This window comes from Bubalus bubalis, chromosome 16, assembly GCF_019923935.1.
Source record: "Bubalus bubalis isolate 160015118507 breed Murrah chromosome 16, NDDB_SH_1, whole genome shotgun sequence".
Lineage (NCBI taxonomy): Eukaryota > Metazoa > Chordata > Mammalia > Artiodactyla > Bovidae > Bubalus > Bubalus bubalis.
In genome coordinates this window covers 28,852,993-28,870,744 of record NC_059172.1, presented here as the reverse complement: position 1 = coordinate 28,870,744, position 17,752 = coordinate 28,852,993, and the positions used below count along the sequence as shown (strand labels likewise).

The following is a 17,752-nucleotide window of genomic DNA, read 5'->3' as shown; positions in this document are numbered from 1 at the left end:
CTAATTGTGAAGTGCATCTGAACCATCATGCCTCCCCTCTCTTGGTGGAAAGTGGTCATTCCATGGGCCTGGTCTGTTCTAAAAGACAAGAGGAAACAGGCAGCCAGAGGGATTGCCCATGAGATCGCCAGCCATGGATCCATTTGGTGAAATGTGTAGTTCGATTCATCACTCGATAGATGAGGAAACCTGTTCAGAGAGGGGCAGTAACCACCCAAGGTCACACAGGACTAGAACCCAGACCCTGGCTCACAGCCCTGTTCTCCTGCACCAAGTCGCACAGGTCAGGTGAGGTCTGCTGCCCGGCCTGAGGTGGTGGTGGTACCGATGCAGTGTGGTCCGTGCCTGCCAGCACGTCCCCAGGTTTCTCAGGGGCCATTCTTCAGGGGTTCACTGAGGCGAGGCCACACTTCCCCTCTGGTGGCTTCCTGTTTTGGCCAAACAATGACTCTTGCCGGGACCTGGTGCCAGCTGGCTGCAGCTGTTGCCAAGGCGTTGACTTCTTGCATGCAGAGAGGTGTGATCCTGCTCCCCCGCAAACTGCAGCAGCCAGGAACCCCACACTCACACATGGTCTTTGGGGCCCCACTGAACTCAGCAATCCCTTCACATACTGATCACATGGACTTCCCTGGTGGCTCAGATGGTAAAGAATCTGCCTGCAATGCAGGAGACCTGGGTTCGATCCCAGGGTTGGGAAGATCCCCTGGAGGAGGGCATGGCAACCCACTCCAGTATTCTTGCCTGGAGAATCCCCATGGGCACCTTGTTTGCCAGGTTCCATATGGGTATCCAGAACACAGAAGTACATCAGAGGAGAGTGTAGCCTTTCTACAAACCTTTACCCTCTGCCCATGAGGAGTAGGACATTGTGTGAGATACCAGTGATGCAGATATGAATAAGAGACACCCTATAATCTTGATGACTGAGGCATCTATTTGTCCTCCCAGGCCCTTGCAAGAGCTCTGAGTCAGTTGTCAGTCATTTACGCACTCATGTGAATTAGTGCCCACAGCTCCCTCCTGAAGGAAAATCTCAGAGGACATGGGAAGGTGTACCAAGGGTATGAGCTAAAATACTAAAAATGCACTGTTTATGGTGACTGTTTTAGTAGATGAGAAAAGTCAAGATTCAGACATGTCAAGGGACTTTCTTAAAGTAGGGGACAGAGCCATGGCCTTGACCCAAGTCTTCAGACTCCAAGCCTTGCACACCAAGATGCTTCAAAGAACATCTAGTCTAACGTGGAGATAAACAGGATTGGAGGTGCAGTGGGAGTGCCCATGTGTACAAGGGGTAGGGAGCATTTTGCTGAGTAGACCTGTGTGAGAGATTGGACCATGGAAAGGAAACATTGAGTGCTCTCTATGTGGCAGGCACCTCGCCAGTTGTCTCTCCACGGATGAGGAAAATGAAGAGGTGAAAAGCCTCCTTGAACATCTGGAAAGCAGAGCAGCTGGCACGGTCACCCAGAATCCACACTGCACCGGTCGCTCTCCAAACGCCCCAGCTCTGTCCTCCGTTCTGGTCTGTGTCCCGGGGGGCTGACTTCTGTGGAGGCTTCACCCTTCTGTTAGGTTCAGCCAAGAAGAAGCTATGGCGGGAGGCCAGGGAGGGAGGAGAGAGAGGGCAAAGCATTTGGTCTGCCTGCTCCTCCTGCCTGGCCACAGTGCAGGCTCTGCTGGCTCTGGGAACGCCATTGCTGCAGGTGGGGAACTGCTTCCCGCCCCTCTGTCGCTGGTCTGGACATCGCTCTTCACCCTCTGTTGGTTCCCTTCATCTGCCCATCACGTCATTCATCTCTCTTCAGCCCCTCACCTTGAACGGCCCAATCTCCTGCTGGGATCCCAGTTGAGACCAAGCTGGACCTTCTCCTGCCTTACTGCCATGTTCCCCATCTCCACTGGGATGCTCCCCACAGCCCCATCCCCACCCACCTGAGACAGGAAAGTGACTTGGCAAAGTCTGCTTCCCCGTTGAGTCTCCTGCCTTGTTTCTGGGCTGGTGCTGCTGTGGAAACAAGGAAACGGGTTTCCAGGGGCTGGGACTGAGTTCCTCCGGGGCCCTCATCTCCTGGGACATGCTGGGTCTCCTGGGCTTCCACCTAGAAGAAGCAGAGTGTCCCGAGGTTGGGGGTGGAGTCTGAAACTAGGTTTTGTCTCCTCCTCCCCCTGGCTGGGGGACACAAGGAAGAAGAAGCGGCAGAGGCTCTCCCCACGAGCTGCAGGATGCTTAGGAGTGACCTAGCGTGACCCCTCTTGGTTTCAGCAGCAGGAACAGGCCCGCGAGTGATGCACACACTAGATGGATGCCCCCTGTGTCTGCTTCACGCTCAGGCTTTCCCCTGAGTGCCACACACAGACCTCCAAGTGCCCCAGGGACCTACCTAACCCAGGATCACTGACACCCAACACACTCCCCTCCCACCATGTCCCCTCCATCAGGGAAGACACCAGAAGCCTGGAGTCATCTCTGACAGTCTCTCTCCATCCTCAACCTCTGACCTTCTACGGGTTCTCATGAGTCCAGCAGTTTGACTTGCTAAACTGCTCTGGACCCTCCCCTCTCGTCTCCTGGCCATCACCACTCCCCTAGTCCAGGCTTCTTTGTCTACACTCAGTTGCAACAACGGCCTCCTCATTTCTCTCACTGGTCCCAGTCTTGCTACCTCCCATCCATCCTCTGTTGAGCAGCTAGCCTGATCTTTCAGAAGTACGAATCTAACTAAGTATGTCTCTTCCATGCTTAGAAGGAGCCCTGGATCTCTAACCTGTGTGATACACTCAGGCCTCCCTCTCCAGCTTTGCCTTGGAAGCAAAACCCTATTCGATGGTCTGTGATCCATGAGCCCTTGCTGGCTTCTTCATGCATGCCTCTGAGTCTGTTTCAGAGGGGCCCCTTGGAAAGGGTTCCTCCTCATTCCCACCAGCATCATCACTGTTGTTGTAGTCTGAGTTCCTCCAAATGCATGACTCAAGGTCCCAGCGTAAGTTGTTTATAGGGAAGTGATTCTGAGAAGCGGGAGTAAAGGGGTGTGAAGAATGCGACAGGGAAGGGAGAAAAGTCCACCCTTGTGAGTTCTATCATCTGTGCAGTGTGCGATGGGGCTGCGCTGCACCAGGACCCTGCGGAGCCTACGGAACACCTCCCAGGAATCGTCTACCTGCAGGAAGTTGCTCCGGACACTCACTCCATTGGGTAAGGGCCTTTGCACCCCTTGTCTGCATAGCCTGCCCCAGCTAGTCAGGTGCTGAAGAGCTGCAGCCAATGCGGAGATGCGCAGCACAAGCTTGGGGTAAGATGCTGGCTGTGGGAGGTGACCTTTGTCTGAAATCAGAAGTGAGCCAAGGGATGTGACTACATCCTCCTGGCCTGGCTTGTTGGGGCTCAGTGCACATGAGGTGCCCCAAGTTGCTGAAGAGGAGGCTATGGTCAGAGTGTACCTCTGGAAGGAGTTTGGGCTTTGCTGTTTTGTTTCCTGAGTTCAATCTTTGGTGCCTGCAGTAGGTCTCCTAGTGGGCCACACCACACTCGAGCCACCATGTCGATAACATAGGGACAATAAATTCTACCATTGAGGTATTTATGAGAATCAACCACGCCATCAGAAATGAGTGCATACGGCAAAGTCTGATGTCAAACACAGCTGGTTGTGTTTGTTTCCTTCTTCCCTCACAGCGCTGGTGCTGTAGGCTCTTCCTGACTCTGCTCCCTCAGCCAGGAGCACCCCAGCTCCTCCATGCTGTGGGTTTAGCCTGTGTTACCAGGAGCCCTGGCCTCCTGGCCTGGCTTTGGGGTGAGCACAGCTGCAATCCCCTCCCCCACTCCAGGATACAGAACTGAAGTAGCTTTTGTGGAACATGGAAGAGACGTCAATGCGTGCCACACAGCAATAACACTCTTCTAAATTTCCATGAACCATTTCTGTCTTTCCCCCCAACCCCTCTTCTGACCCAGCTGCCTTTCTCACATGGGTGAATTTAGCTTGAACCGAAACTTCCAGTTCTACTCCTCCATGCTCAGCCCTCCACTTTGGCCTCTGGTCTCTATTCACCTGTTATGGGTTGAATTGTGCCTCCCCCCAATAACTTCGTATGTTAAAGCCTTAACCCTCAGCATCTCAGAATGTGACCATATTTGGAAATAGGGTTGATGTAGACATTCATTATTAAGATGAGATCATAATAGAGCAGGGTGGGCCCCTAACCCAGTGTGACAGGTACCCTAAAGAAGAGGCAAAATTTAGACAGAGACGCATACACAGGAAGACGTTCCCGTGAAGACCAGAATTGTGCTGTATATGACAGGGACCCACCAGGATGCTAGGAGAGTGGCCTGGAACAGTTCCTTTCCTAGTGCCTTCAGAGGAACACGGCCTTGCCAACACCTTGATCTTGAACTTCCAGCCTCCGGAACTGGGAGACAATGTATTCCTTTTGTTTTAAGCTTCCCAGTTTTTGGTGCCTTGTTCCAGCAGCCTGAGCAAACAGATACACCACCTAAAAAGGAAACTTATTTTCTGTGTCATATATCATGTTTCTAGCTCTCTCTTCTTTTTTATTATTAAATATTTATTTATAAATGAACAATATTTTTGTCCCCATATTATCCCTTGGTTTCTCTGTTCATGTGTTTATCTTTCTGGACTCGCAGTTGGACTGTGAACCCCTTGGAGGCAGGCTATATGTCATTCTCATTGTTGTATCTTCAAGGCCTGGCACAGAGCCTGGCCCACAGGAGTCATTAATTAAGGTTTGCTGGAGATTTTTTGAAAGAGGTAACTCTGATGCTTGCCCCTGAAGTGTGGCCCTTTGGACAGGCAGAGCCATCCGGAGAAGGCATCAGAGGGATGAGAATGGTGCTAGCAAAATTCAGAGGCAGGATACATGCTAAAGGAATGAGTGAGCTACTCACTGTTGCCTGGGAGCTGGGGTTCGGGATTCTGGGAGAGATGGAGGCAGGGTGGGATAGAGAGTTGGGAGAAGTGGGCATCAGGGTTTCAGAGTTTGGGAATGCGTTTAACTGAGAAGGCAATGGAGCGGTGGAGAATCATGGATAAGAGAGGGAACAACAGAGGGGCTCTGGGAAGATTATTTAGCTACGGAAGAGTCCAAAGACAGGGAGGCCAGGGAGGTCGGTGGCTGGGGCCACCATCCAGGTGAAAGATCACAGAGGCCTGAACCCTCAGGGACATGAGGATGAAAAGAAGATGAAAGACATTTCGGAGGAAGAAATGTGTGCCCGATGACTAATTTAGAGATCTCTTCCCCTTTGAGGTGCCTGTCTCCAAGCTCTTCCTCCTTCTGAAGATGCCACGCTGAGAATTTCCATGATGTAGGCAGTGACGTATAAATCACCCCACCCCCGTGACCTCTGTGGCAGCTGTCAGTCTTGGGGATGGAGCAGAGGAATGAGCAACCCCCACCTCAGGCTGCTGAGGTTTCTGGTCCACTATTCAAAATGTCATGGAAGCAAGTGATTTTTCACCTTTTAAAAAATATATATATAAACTTTTTTCTTTTCATTTATGACTAATGTAAGTTAACTGTATAAGAAAAAATCTGAAAGGCTAGTAGCATTAGCTCTTATGAGTGTAAGGTGAAAATTGTTTTCAATAAAAATAACCTTGGGTAATCACTTAAGTGGAAGGACCTGGGATATTAGAAATTCAGAAGACAAAGGTTATGTTGTATAACAACCTTTTGACTGTGACCTCTTTTTCCATGGAGCATCAAGGACCAAGATCTAGTTTGAAATGGGTGAAAGGGCTGTTTGGAGGTGGTGGGTAGATAGATTAAATGTTTGCTGGGTATGAGTCCATTATGTGGATAAGTCAAATAAGAAAATAAAAATAACCTGAAATGTTACTCATTTTTTGGTGAATATCCTCTTTCCATTCTGTTTTCTTTTTCCCCTAATGCATTTTAAAAGCTATATTCAGTGGAGTCTAAAGTGCCTCTTGATGTGGTGACTGAGAAAGACACCTCATGTCTGTGGTATTCCTGCTGAAAAGGCAGAACCTGACAGAGGAAACATCAGACTAACCCAAGCTGAGAACCAGTCTATAAGATTATTGGTGCAGACTTATCCAAAGTGTCAGCGTCATAAATGAAAAAGACAGTGAAAGACTAACCGCTTCAGATTAGTGGAGATGAGACATGGCTACCAAACAGAACGCATGATTCTGGATTTCATCCTAGGCTAGAAAGGAAATTGCTGTAAAGGAATCAATGTTGGAGAGGATGTGGAGAAAAGGGAACCCTCTTGCACTGTTGGTAGGAATGCAAATTGATCCAGCCATTATGGAAAACAGTATGGAGATTCCTTAAAAAAAAAAACAGCAACTAGGAATCAAACTACCATATGACCCAACAATCCCACTACTGGGCATATACCCTGAGGAAACCATAATTGAAAAAGACGCATGTACCTCAATGTTCATCACAGCAATATTTATTATATTTGCAATAACTAGGACATGGAAGCAACCTAAATGTCTATCGACAGATGAATGGATAAAGAAGTTGTGGTACGTATACACAGTGGAATATTACTCAGCCATAAAAATGAACACATCTAACTCAGTTCTAACAGGATGGATGAATCTAGAGCCTATTATACAGAGGGAAGTAAGTCAGAAAGAGAAAAACAAATATCATATATTAACACGTATATATGGAGAAGGCAATAGCACCCCACTCCAGTACTCTCACCTGGAAAATCCCATGGACGGAGGAGCCTGGTAGGCTGCAGTCCATGAGGTCACTAAGAATCGGACACGACTGAGCGACTTCACTTTCACTTTTCACTTTCATGCATTGGAGGAGGAAATGGCAACCCACTCCAGTGTTCTTGCTTGGAGAATCCCATGGACAGAGGAGCCCGGTGGGCTGCCGTCTATGGGGTTGCACAAAGTTGGAAACGACTGAAGCGACTTAGCAGCAGCAACACGTATATATGGAATCTAGAAAGATGGTACTGATGAACCTATCCTCAGGGCAGCAATGAAGATGCAGACAGAGAAGAGACTGGTGGATACCGTGGGAAGGAGAGGGTGGGAAGAACTGAGAGAGTAGCCCTGAAATATATACGTTACCACATGTAAAAATTAGATAGCCAGTGGGAATTTGCTGTATGATGTAGAGAGCTCAAATCCAGTGCTCCGTGACAACCTAGAGGGGTAGAAAGGGGTGGAGGGTGGGAGAGAGTCTCAAGAGAGAGAGGATATGTGTATACCTGTGGCTGATTCATGTTGACCTTTGGCAAAAAGCAACACATTAATGTAAAGTGATTATCCTCCAATTAAAAAGAAGTAAATTTTAATTTTAAAAAGGACATTATTGGAGCACTTCGTGAATTGGATTAGATAGTGGTATTATAGCAGTGTTAAATTTCCTGAATTTTATAACTGTACTCTTCTTTAGGGAAAAGAAAGTCTTTTTTCTCAGAGGAAATGAATGTCTTTTTCTTAGGAAAAAGATGTTTAAATATTTGGCTAACAATATATGCAACTTATTCTCAAATAGCTTGGGGAGAGTGTGTACAGAGAGAGATAGAAAATGACAAAGCAAAATGTTGATAATTACTAACAACTGGTGAAAATGAGTGAAGGATATTTGGAAGTTATTTGTACTATTCTTACATTCTTCTACAAGTTTGAATATGTTTCAAAACTAAAAGGTAAAAAAAAATCCAGTCCAATTAAAATTAAAACTTCGGTCTCTGGAAGAAAATATTTGAAAAGATATATCCAATAAAAGACTATTATACAAAGAACTCTTAAAAACAGAATTCAAAAAAAAAGAACTCAAAACTCAACACTAAGAAAACAAACAACACAATTTATTAAATGTGCAAGATACCTGAACAGACAACTCACTAAAGAAGATATATCAGTTGCAAATAAGCATGAAAATAGTATGTTATCAGGAAACTGCAAGTTAAAACAACAATGAGATATCACTACAGACCTGTTTGACTATCCAAAATCCAAAACACTGACAACATCAGATGTTGGTGAGGATGTGGAAAAATAGAAACTCTTATTCATTGCTGGTGGGAATACAAAATGGTATTCTTGTCTGAAAAACCCCATGGACAGAGAAGCCTAGTGAGCTACAATCCATGGGGTCACAAAGAGTCGGACACGACTGAGCAACTGAGCAGGCACGCACAGCCCCTTTGGAAGACAGTTGGACCGCTTCTTTCAAAATCAAACGTATTTTTACTATATGATCCAGCAATTGCACTTCTTGGTGTTTACCCAAATGAGATAAAATTTTATGTTCACACAAAAACCTGCACACAGATGTTTCTAGCAGCTTTATTTATAATTTCTAAAACTTGGAATCAACCAAGATGTCCTTCAATAGGTGAATGGACAAATAAACTATGGCCCATTCAGACAATGGAATATTATTCAGAGCTAAATAGAAATGAACTATCAAACCATGAAGACATGGAGGAACTTTATAAGCATATTAGTGAGTGAAAGAAACCAATCTGAAATAGCTACATACTGTATGATTCCAATTATATGACATTCTGGAAAAGGCAAAACCATGGATACAGTCAAAAGATCAGTGGTTGCCAGAAGATGCAGGGAGAGGGGATGAATAGGCAGAACATGGAGGCGTTTTGGGGCAGTGAAACTCTTCTGTGTGATGTTACAATGCAGGATACATGTCATTGTACATTTGTCCAGATTCGAACACCGAGAACACCAAGAATGCCGAACACCAAGAGTGAACTTTAACGTAAACACTGGACTCTGGGTGATAATGCTGTGTCACTGTAGGCTCATCAGTTACGTACTGTTGTGGTGGGGGTGTCAGTGGGGAGAAGTTGTGCTTTTGGGGAGACAGGGAATATGTGAGAACCCTTTGTACTCTCTGCTCAACTTTGCTGTGAACCTAAAACTGCTCTTTAAAAATCTATTAAAACAAAATTTTAGTCTCCTACTATACTCCTATTAGATGGATTAAAAAGAGCAACAACAATACCAAGTTGTTGCTGAAGATGAATAGCAACTGGAACTCATTCGTGGCTGCTGGGAAGTGAACGCTGTACAGTCTCTTTGGAAAACCAGTTTTTCAGTGTCTTTGAAAGTTAAACACACGCCTGCCATGGAACCCAACACTCCCTCTCCTAGCTATTTAGTCAAGAGAAAGGAAAACTTATGTTCACACAGAAATCCTATACATGAATGTTTATACCAGTTGTATTTACAATTCTATCCCCAAACTAGAAACAACTCAAATGTTCTTCAATAGGTAAATGGATGGACAAAGGGTCATGTATCACTCAGTGGAATACTACTCAGTGATGAGAAGGAAACTTGATTCAGCAATACAGATGACACTCTAGTGGGTTGTACCAAGTGAAAGATCCCACACTCAAAAGGCTACAGACTGTGCGGCTTCATTTATTCTGGAAAAAGCAAAACGACAAGAAAGAGATCAGTGATTTCTAGGGGCTGGGCTTGGAGGAAGGAGTTGATAATAGAGGGGTGCAAGGGAACTTTTTAGGGTGATGGGTACGTTTTACATCGTGGCTCTGGTGGTAGTTACACAACAGTATGAATTTGTCAAAACTCACATAATTGTGTGTTAAGGGTGATGGTAAAGAAAGCTGCCTGCAATGCAGGAGACCTGGGTTCCATCCCTGGGTCAGGAAGATCCCCTGGAGAAGGGAATGGAAAACTACTCCAGTATTCTTGCCTGGAAAATCCTATGGACAGAGGAACCTGGCAGGCTATAGTCTATAGGGTTGCAAAGAGTCAGACAGGACTGAGTGGCTAACATAGGTTACCGGGACTCGATTATATTTCAATTATACAAAAAGACAAATGAAGAGAATTTCTCAAAGCTTTTCTCCTCCCCTACAGCTCCCAGGCAGACACACTTCAGAAACCTGAGGTGGGGAAAGGGAATCTTATCTCTTTCTCTTCTGCATCTTCAGATTGGGCTCAGGGTTGAGTGGCAGTCGGGGATGTCAAGGAAAGTGCCAAGTCTGCTCAGAAGGGAGACTTTGTAAACTGTAGTTAGATCCCTCTAAGCAGCAGATGCCCAAACTCTAGTTCTTGGTCTCACAGAGTAAACAATTTTGTGGTTATATGGAGCTTCCTCTGTGGTCTCCCCTCACTGGGCCCTGGGCTTATTTGACACATTCCCTGGCTGACCACCTGCCCTTTCCACTCCTGCCCCCCTCCAATCTTGCTGAGGGGGTCCTTCTATAGTTCCCTTGCCCTGGAGAGCAGACTTGTTGCAAAGGGATATTTGGGGATGACTCATGCCCAGTACCCTGCACTGTGTCCCGTAGGTCCCTTGGGAGACATTCCTCTCTTTTTTTGCCAAACTCTGGAAGGTGCATCCCCCAAACCCACCCTCACCAGGGACAGCTCTCACGGTCCCCTCATCTTCAGACTTTTCTGTGTGAGAGGTGAGCTCAGGCTCTGGGTCCTATGAGCTCTAAGGAAGTCCCGGTGGCTTGAGCCATGTGGGGTGAAGCCCAACACTTGGACTATCCCTTGGAGAAAAGTCTCAGCAGCTGTTCTCCTCTCCTGGGTCAGTGTGAGTCTGGAGGCAGGTGATGGAATGAGGACATTGTAATCTCTTGCTGAGTCCTGCAGTAATTCTGAGACAGGAAAGTCCCATTTAGCTTCCTATTACACATAACTAGCATGCTGTTTAAAAAAACTGGGATCTCGCCCATGTTTTATAATCTGCTTTTCCACTTCACACTGTTTGGAGCATCTCTTTATGTCAACAAACACATGTAAATAAACATGTCTACATTCATACTATTTAAAACAGCTGATCAGTTTTCCCTTGTATAGATATATTGTGACTTACTATATTGAACCCTGATTGTTGGCAGTCTGTTTCTAATCTTAGATTTCATTAACAATGCTATTATTGGGTCAATTTAAGTCTAGTTAATGGAACTTTAGCTGTAGGGTCCTCACTTACTTTGGCCACCTGATGTGAAGAACCAACTCGTTGGAAAAGACCCTGATTCTGGGAAAGATTGAAGGCAAAAGGAGAAGGGGGTGGTCGAGGATGAGACAGTTAGATAGCATCACCGACTCAATGGACGTGAATCTGAGCAAACTCCGGGAGACAGTGAAGGACAGGGGAGAGTGGTGTGCTGCAGACCATGGGGTCACAAAGTGTCAGACACAACTTAGTGACTGAACAACAACAACCTCACTTGCACAGAACTTTTTTACATGCCCAGGAGAGGAGTCTAACAATATTTTGTCTTCTTTTTGAGAAAGGGGCCCTCTAAATTGTATAAGCGTCAGGCCGCACAAAAGCTGGATGTGCCCTTGGCTATGATAAACATCCTCACAGTCAATTTTCTTTTGGCTACATTTTTATTTCCTTAGGATAAACTCCTAGAAACAGAAGTGCTGGGTTAAAGCAGATGCACATTTTTAGGATTCTTGGAACATATTGTCAAGAAGCCCTCCAGAAAAAGTGACCTAATTTACATCCCAACCCTGCCCTGGACGAGAATGCCCGAGGTTGCAGTGGTTTCTATGGGATTGCGTTTCCCTGTTACTGTGATTTGGTCATAGCTGCTATTAGCGCCTTTTCCGAAAAGCAAGGGTCTTGACCTGAGATCCTTGGGACACAAGGGTAGAATTCCTAGGGCGGTGAACTCAGATGAGAAAAATTTACATCTTCCTTCTCATCACTAGCCTCTAGGTGAAATGTAATAGATCTTTCCATCCTGAACGTGGGCCACAAATCCCTGAACCATTACCAGGAGGTAATGGGAGGTTAGCAGTCCCACTACCTACAGAAATCACAGATGTTTTCATGTTAGCTGTTGAACTCATGCTCAACAGCACTTCAAAATTATAGTAATTATCGTATTTGCAACTAGATTTTGTTATTTTAACATGTTAATAAAAAGCATGTATCATCCAATCACAATTATTTTTTAATAGTTTGAAAGCTGTGTTCAGTAGGATTGGTTTCCTTTGCAATCACGTATTTTTTTTGTTTTATGAATTAGAAAATCTTGTTCTGAAAAGGGGTCCACAGGGTCATCAGACTGCCGAAGTGTTTAGGCACAGCCACGGTCAGAACCCTTCCTGTATGGGGCTCTTGACTCACAAGTTCTCGAAACTTGTGCATGATACAAAAGGAAAGGAATTAAACTTTAATGACCCCAGCCTGGAGTCAGGCTCTGTGTCGGGTGCTGGGATACTGAAAGGGCTGGATGGCTGCTTGCCCTCGAGGCGCTCACAGTCTCGATGGGACATAGTTTCACAGCTTCTGCCACTCACTGTCCTGTGGGCTGGGGACCCAGGTTCTCAGATTCTCCATGATTAAAAAAAATAAATCAGAAATCTAGATCTTTTTTTATATGGTCCCATATAAAACAACTCTTTCAAGTTTTAAATGTTGGCAACCAATCCAGATTTTTATAAACCACTGTGTGGGCCAAATAAAGCATGTCTGAGGGCTAAATCTGGCTCAAAGGCCACCACTTTTCAACCTTTGCTCTAGGAGGAGAACAGAATTCCAGTTAGTGTGGAACGAATCATTCTGTGGAACAAATCGGCTGGGATTCTGAGTGTCCACCCTACCCTGCCGTGTAACACCTCCACTCTACTCCTGCAAATCAGAGACGGGATTGGAGCCCTGTTCTTGGAAAGAGAAAAAGCACAGGAGAAGGAGTTCCATGGTGGGCTATGGTGGAGGGGGGTCCCTGCAACCTGGCTGCCATCCAGGTGAGGAGCGGTGGCTGCAGACAGATGCTACGTGATGAGGGCATCAGGGACCTATGGGAACCACGAGGTCGATTAAGTGATTGTGTACCCAGAAAACCCAAGAGCCTCTAGCAGAGAAGCAAAAAACAAAAACAAAACAAACAAACAAAAAAAACCCTATTTGAATTAAGAAAAATTGATGGGCTACATCAATTTTAGGGTACAAGATAAATATGCAAAAACCAATTTTGTACTTTTTTCTATTCTGACAATAAACACATAAAAATGAAAATAGGAAAAATATTCCATTTATAATCTTGACAAAAAGTCCAAAATAGGTTAGGAATAGATTTAACAAGAAAAACGTAGGGCCTACATGAAGAAGGCTATACAGTCTTGTGGAAAGACTGAACATGAGAACTGAATATATGGGAAGAAATACCAATACTCCTGGATGGGAAGACTTAATATCATAGAAATGTCAAAACTTCCCAGATCAGTTCCAAATAGAGTGAAATGGTTATATGGAAGAGTAAATGCCTGGAAATAGCCCAAAAGTTATGGAAAATAATAACAGTGCAAAAGAAGTTGCATCATTTTGTATCAGAACAAACAACAAACTTCTCTATTATAGGAATAGAGAAGTAGATCAATGAAATACACAGAACAGGAAACACAGAAATAGATACCAAATATATATCAGAATTTAGCATTTGACAGAGTGAGCTTTTGATTATTTGATACATGATGCTGTCAGAATCAGTACATTCAATTCAGTTCAGTCACTCAGTCACGTCCAACTCTTCGAGACCCCATGGACTGGCAGCACGCCAGGCTTCCTTGTCTTCCAACTCCCGGAGCTTACTCAAACTCATGACCATCGAGTTGGTGATTCCATCCAACCATCTCATCCTCTGTTGTCCCCTTCTCCTTCTGCCTTCAACATTTCCCAGCATCAGGGTCTTTTCCAATGAGTCAGTTTTTGCATCAGGTGGCCAAAGTATGGGAGCTTCAGCTTTAGCATCAGTCCTTCCAATGAATATTCAAGACTCATTTCCTTCAGGAAAGGAAATAGTACATTCAGAAGCAAGTAATTTTTCCATCTTCATAATAATTTCAGATTATTTAAAGCTTTAAATGTAAAAAAAAAGAAAATTTAGACTATATGAACAATCTGAGTGAAATACTCAAATTGAGAAGCTATAAAAGAAAAACGAGGCTCCAAAAAGCAATTTAGAACAAAGATACATAAGCAGAGTCAACAGACAGATGAGAGATTTGGAAAATGTATGTTATAAAAATGTTAGATAAAGTTAAAAACTGCAATGCATAGTGAGGTTTAACAAGCTGATAAGGAACCAATAACTCAACAGAAAAGTGAACATAAGACAAAAACAGGCACTTCATGGAAGAATAGATCCAAACAAGCAACAAACAAATGAAAAACTGCTCAGATTCAGCAGTAGGGAAATGCAATGTAAAGTAACAATGAGTGACTACTTTACATCTGTAGCTATTACCCACATTTCTGGCAGGAAGCATAGGAAAAGATTATCTCACAAGTTGATTGTGGAAACATGAAACATCATTGTTTTTTTTTGAAAAGTAGCTTTATTAAAATTATGTATCATATATATGGGCTTCCCAGGTTGCGCTGCTGGTAAAGAACCCACTTGCCAATGCAGGAGATGTAAGAGACCTGAGTTTGATTTCTGGGTCAGGAAGATCCACTGGAGGAGGGCATGGCAACCCACTCCAGTATTCCTGTCTGGAGAATCCCATGGACAGAGGAGCCTGGCTGGCTACAGTCCATAGGATTGTGGAGTTGGACACAACTGAAGCGACTTAGCACAGCACGGCACAGCACTGCTGCTGCTAAGTCACTTCAGTCGTGTCCGACTCTGTGTGACCCCATAGACGGCAGCCCACCAGGCTCCCCCGTCGCTGGGATTCTCCAGGCAAGAACACTGGAGCAGGTTGCCATTTCCTTCTCCAATGCATGAAAGTGAAAAGTGAAAGTGAAGTCGCTCAGTCGTGTCCGACTCTTACCGACCCCATGGACTGCAGCCTACCAGGCTCCTCCGTCCATGGGATTTTCCAGGCAAGAGTACTGGAGTGGGGTGCCATTGCCTTCTCCACGGCACAGCACAGCATTATATATATATATATATATATATATATATATATATATATCTGTCCATTGATGTAGAATCTCACTTGTAAGTAGCTATCTGACAGCAATACAATTCCAGAGACTATGGGTATATGAACAAGGATGGTTTTGCTGCATGTTTACAGTTGCAAGATATCAAAGTGTTTATCTTCCAATTGGTGAATAGTTGAATAAATTATGGAATATTCACACTATGAATATTGCATACTGTCAAAAATGAATCAGAGCTATCTGTTTGGTGGGATTTCCTCGAAGTACTGCTGAATAAAAAAGTAAGAGGCAGGAAACTGTATATAATATGATCCCATTTTTATAAAACAATGATACATGCATAAGCGTGTTTGCATGTATTTTAAATATGTCTGTCAGTGGTGACTTGATTATGGAGAAAACATACAGGTTAAATAGGAGAATGTTAGTAAGTTACCTAGGGTGAAAAAACATGGTTAGTGCAAGCTGACATGGGTAACTCAAGAATGGTGGAGGGAGCCTAGCCCATCCAACCCTCCACCCAAAATTTTAAATCAGGGGCCTTTGGAACTTGACTCTCTTATCCTGTAGCCTAACCAGCCCCCTACCCCACAACTTGATTCTTCACACCCATCCCTTGGTCATTCCTCCCACCACCTGTTATGCATGGCCTTCCATATTTTTCTCTGTGATTCTAGAATGGGACAGCCAATGCACTGAAGGGAGGGGAAGGTCCAGAGGGAACGAGGGTAAGGGTACTTTTTAATGCATGAGAATGGACCTCTGGGTCTAGAGTGCAGCTCTTGCAAATTAATGGGAGTGAGGGGAAGAGGCTAGAAGGAATACTAATTCATTCGCTCAGCTTTAGTTCTCCTTCAGTCTCAGCTTACAGACTCCATCCTCAGAGAGGAATTCTAGGTCCACCCATTTCATCTCCCTATTATTTCCTCTTATAACACTCATCATGATTTGCCATATTGTCTTTGTGTGTGTGTGTGTGTGTGTGTGTGTGTGTGTGTGCATGCGAGCATGTGTTTATTGCCTATTCCCACCCATCCCCCCAAAAACCAGCACCACCAGGGGAGGGAGCTTGTATGTACAGCACAGTATGTCAATTGAATTAAACAATTTCCTACTCACTTATTCTTTTTTATTGACTCACTCTTTTATTCATTCCTTTATTCATCTATTCCCTTATTCATTCCAGAAACATGTTCTGTTGGCCAATGACTTTTGCCCTGATCCGAATCTTCCACTTTCTAGGATGACTTTGGGGAGAGGGGGAGGCTGGGAGTGGGGGCATGACTGCAGAATTCCGGGAATGTGCATCTACAACTTGGGAGAGCTGGGTGAATGTAAAGCTCTCTAGGGAAGGAGGGAAAATTTCAAAAAAGCATAAGGTGCTGGAGGATCAGAGAAGAGGACAAAGTTGGGAGTGATAGGGTGGAAGCTGGGCAGATGGAGACTTCTCTCTGCCCCCACCACCCCCAGGCCCGCATCTTCCTGCTGCCAGCGTTTGCTCTGCCAGGCAGAGGCTCTCCCCATCTCTGCATGTTGAAATCCTACCCTTCCTTGCAGGGCCAGACCAGATGTCCTCGAAGTCTTCCTTGACTCCTCCAGCTGGAAGGGCCACTCCCTGCTGCAAACAAACTTCCAAAGTCTGGACCTCCCTCGTGGTGCTGACCACTTCCTGCTTGTGCTATGGTGCAGCCCCTCCCTCTGCCCAATAGGCAGAGGCTCTGCCTGCCTGTTCCCAGGGATCTCAAGGGGCCCGGGGCCCAGCACCAAGCGGATACTCAAGCCTAATGTGTGAGCAGCATTGTGTGTTCAGAGGGCAGTGATGATGACCCCATTTTACAGATGGGGAAATGGAGGCACAGATGCAGGGCATGGTTTGCTTCCAAAGCAAAGCTGCAGCACAGCCTAGGCTCAGCTTGCATATCTGGTCCCAGGGGCAGGGCTCTTTCCAGGGCAGCTGATGGGAGGTGGGGGTAGGGTGCGGTGGGGTGGGAGCTGGGTCCTGAGAACCAGCAGGCCACAGAGATTTGGAGTTCGAATGGCCAAGTTCAGGGAAAGCACAATTGGGGAGGAGCCAAGGTATTTATTATGCTTGGTCTCCAGCTCCAAACAGAGCTGATGGATGGAGCTGCTCCAGTTCCTATAAACAGCTTGGGCCTCCCTCCCCTCCATGTTCTCAGCACCACAGCCCCAGCTGATCCCAGGGAGATGAGGGTGGAGCAGAGATGACTGAGGGAGGGGAAGGAGAAGAGGCGAGTCGGGGGTAAGGAGGGGACGGAAAAGAGAAGCCAGGGTCCTAGAGGCAAGAGGAACTGAGGGGAACGAGGATGGTGAAAGAAGATTCCTCTTCCCCAGAGCAGTCCCACTGGGTCTCCAGGGTCTGTCTGAGAAGCCTGTCACCCATTCTTGGTTTGATCTTAATCCCCACAAGACTTTAGGTCCTAGAGGGCAGGGCCATCCATTCAGGAAGCCTTTTCTTTGAACTTGCCTCTGTGCTGGCTCACGGCCCCGGGGATACAGGAGGGACTCTGGGTAGGACCTCCCTCCAGGAGCTCCTGGTCTAGTGGCAGGTCAGGCCGACACCCTGATGTTGCAGCCCAGGGCAGCCAGAGCTGTCCGTGGCTGGAGGAGGGAAATCAGGATGGTCTTCTCAGAGGAGGTGATGCTGGCAGGGGCATTTTGAGCAGAGGAGGTGGGAGAGCGCCGGGAGTTGGGAGGGTCAGGAGTCAGTGCTGCCTAATGGTTAAGATTGCTGGCTCCAGAGAGAAGCAGGTGAACCTGGGTTCAGTCTCAGCTCTGGCACTTGACAGCTGTGGGATCTTGAGTCTCTGTGTCTCTAAAGTGAGGATGACAATTACAGAAATGT

The 17,752-nt window shown here is 45.8% G+C and overlaps 1 long non-coding RNA gene across 2 annotated transcripts in view; it reads left to right on the top strand.

Annotated features, from left to right (window-relative positions):
- The window catches only part of LOC112579625, a 30,990-nt gene extending 14,382 nt beyond the window's left edge, over positions 1-16,608 (top strand). The window contains exons 3-4 of one of the 2 annotated variants that reach the window (XR_006545292.1): positions 1,378-3,199; positions 16,447-16,608. This is a non-coding gene — a long non-coding RNA (uncharacterized LOC112579625). Of the gene's footprint in view, positions 1-1,377; positions 6,355-16,446 lie in introns of those variants that run through there. The other variant, XR_006545291.1, reaches the window with a different exon arrangement.
- Positions 16,609-17,752: the final 1,144 nt, after the last annotated feature.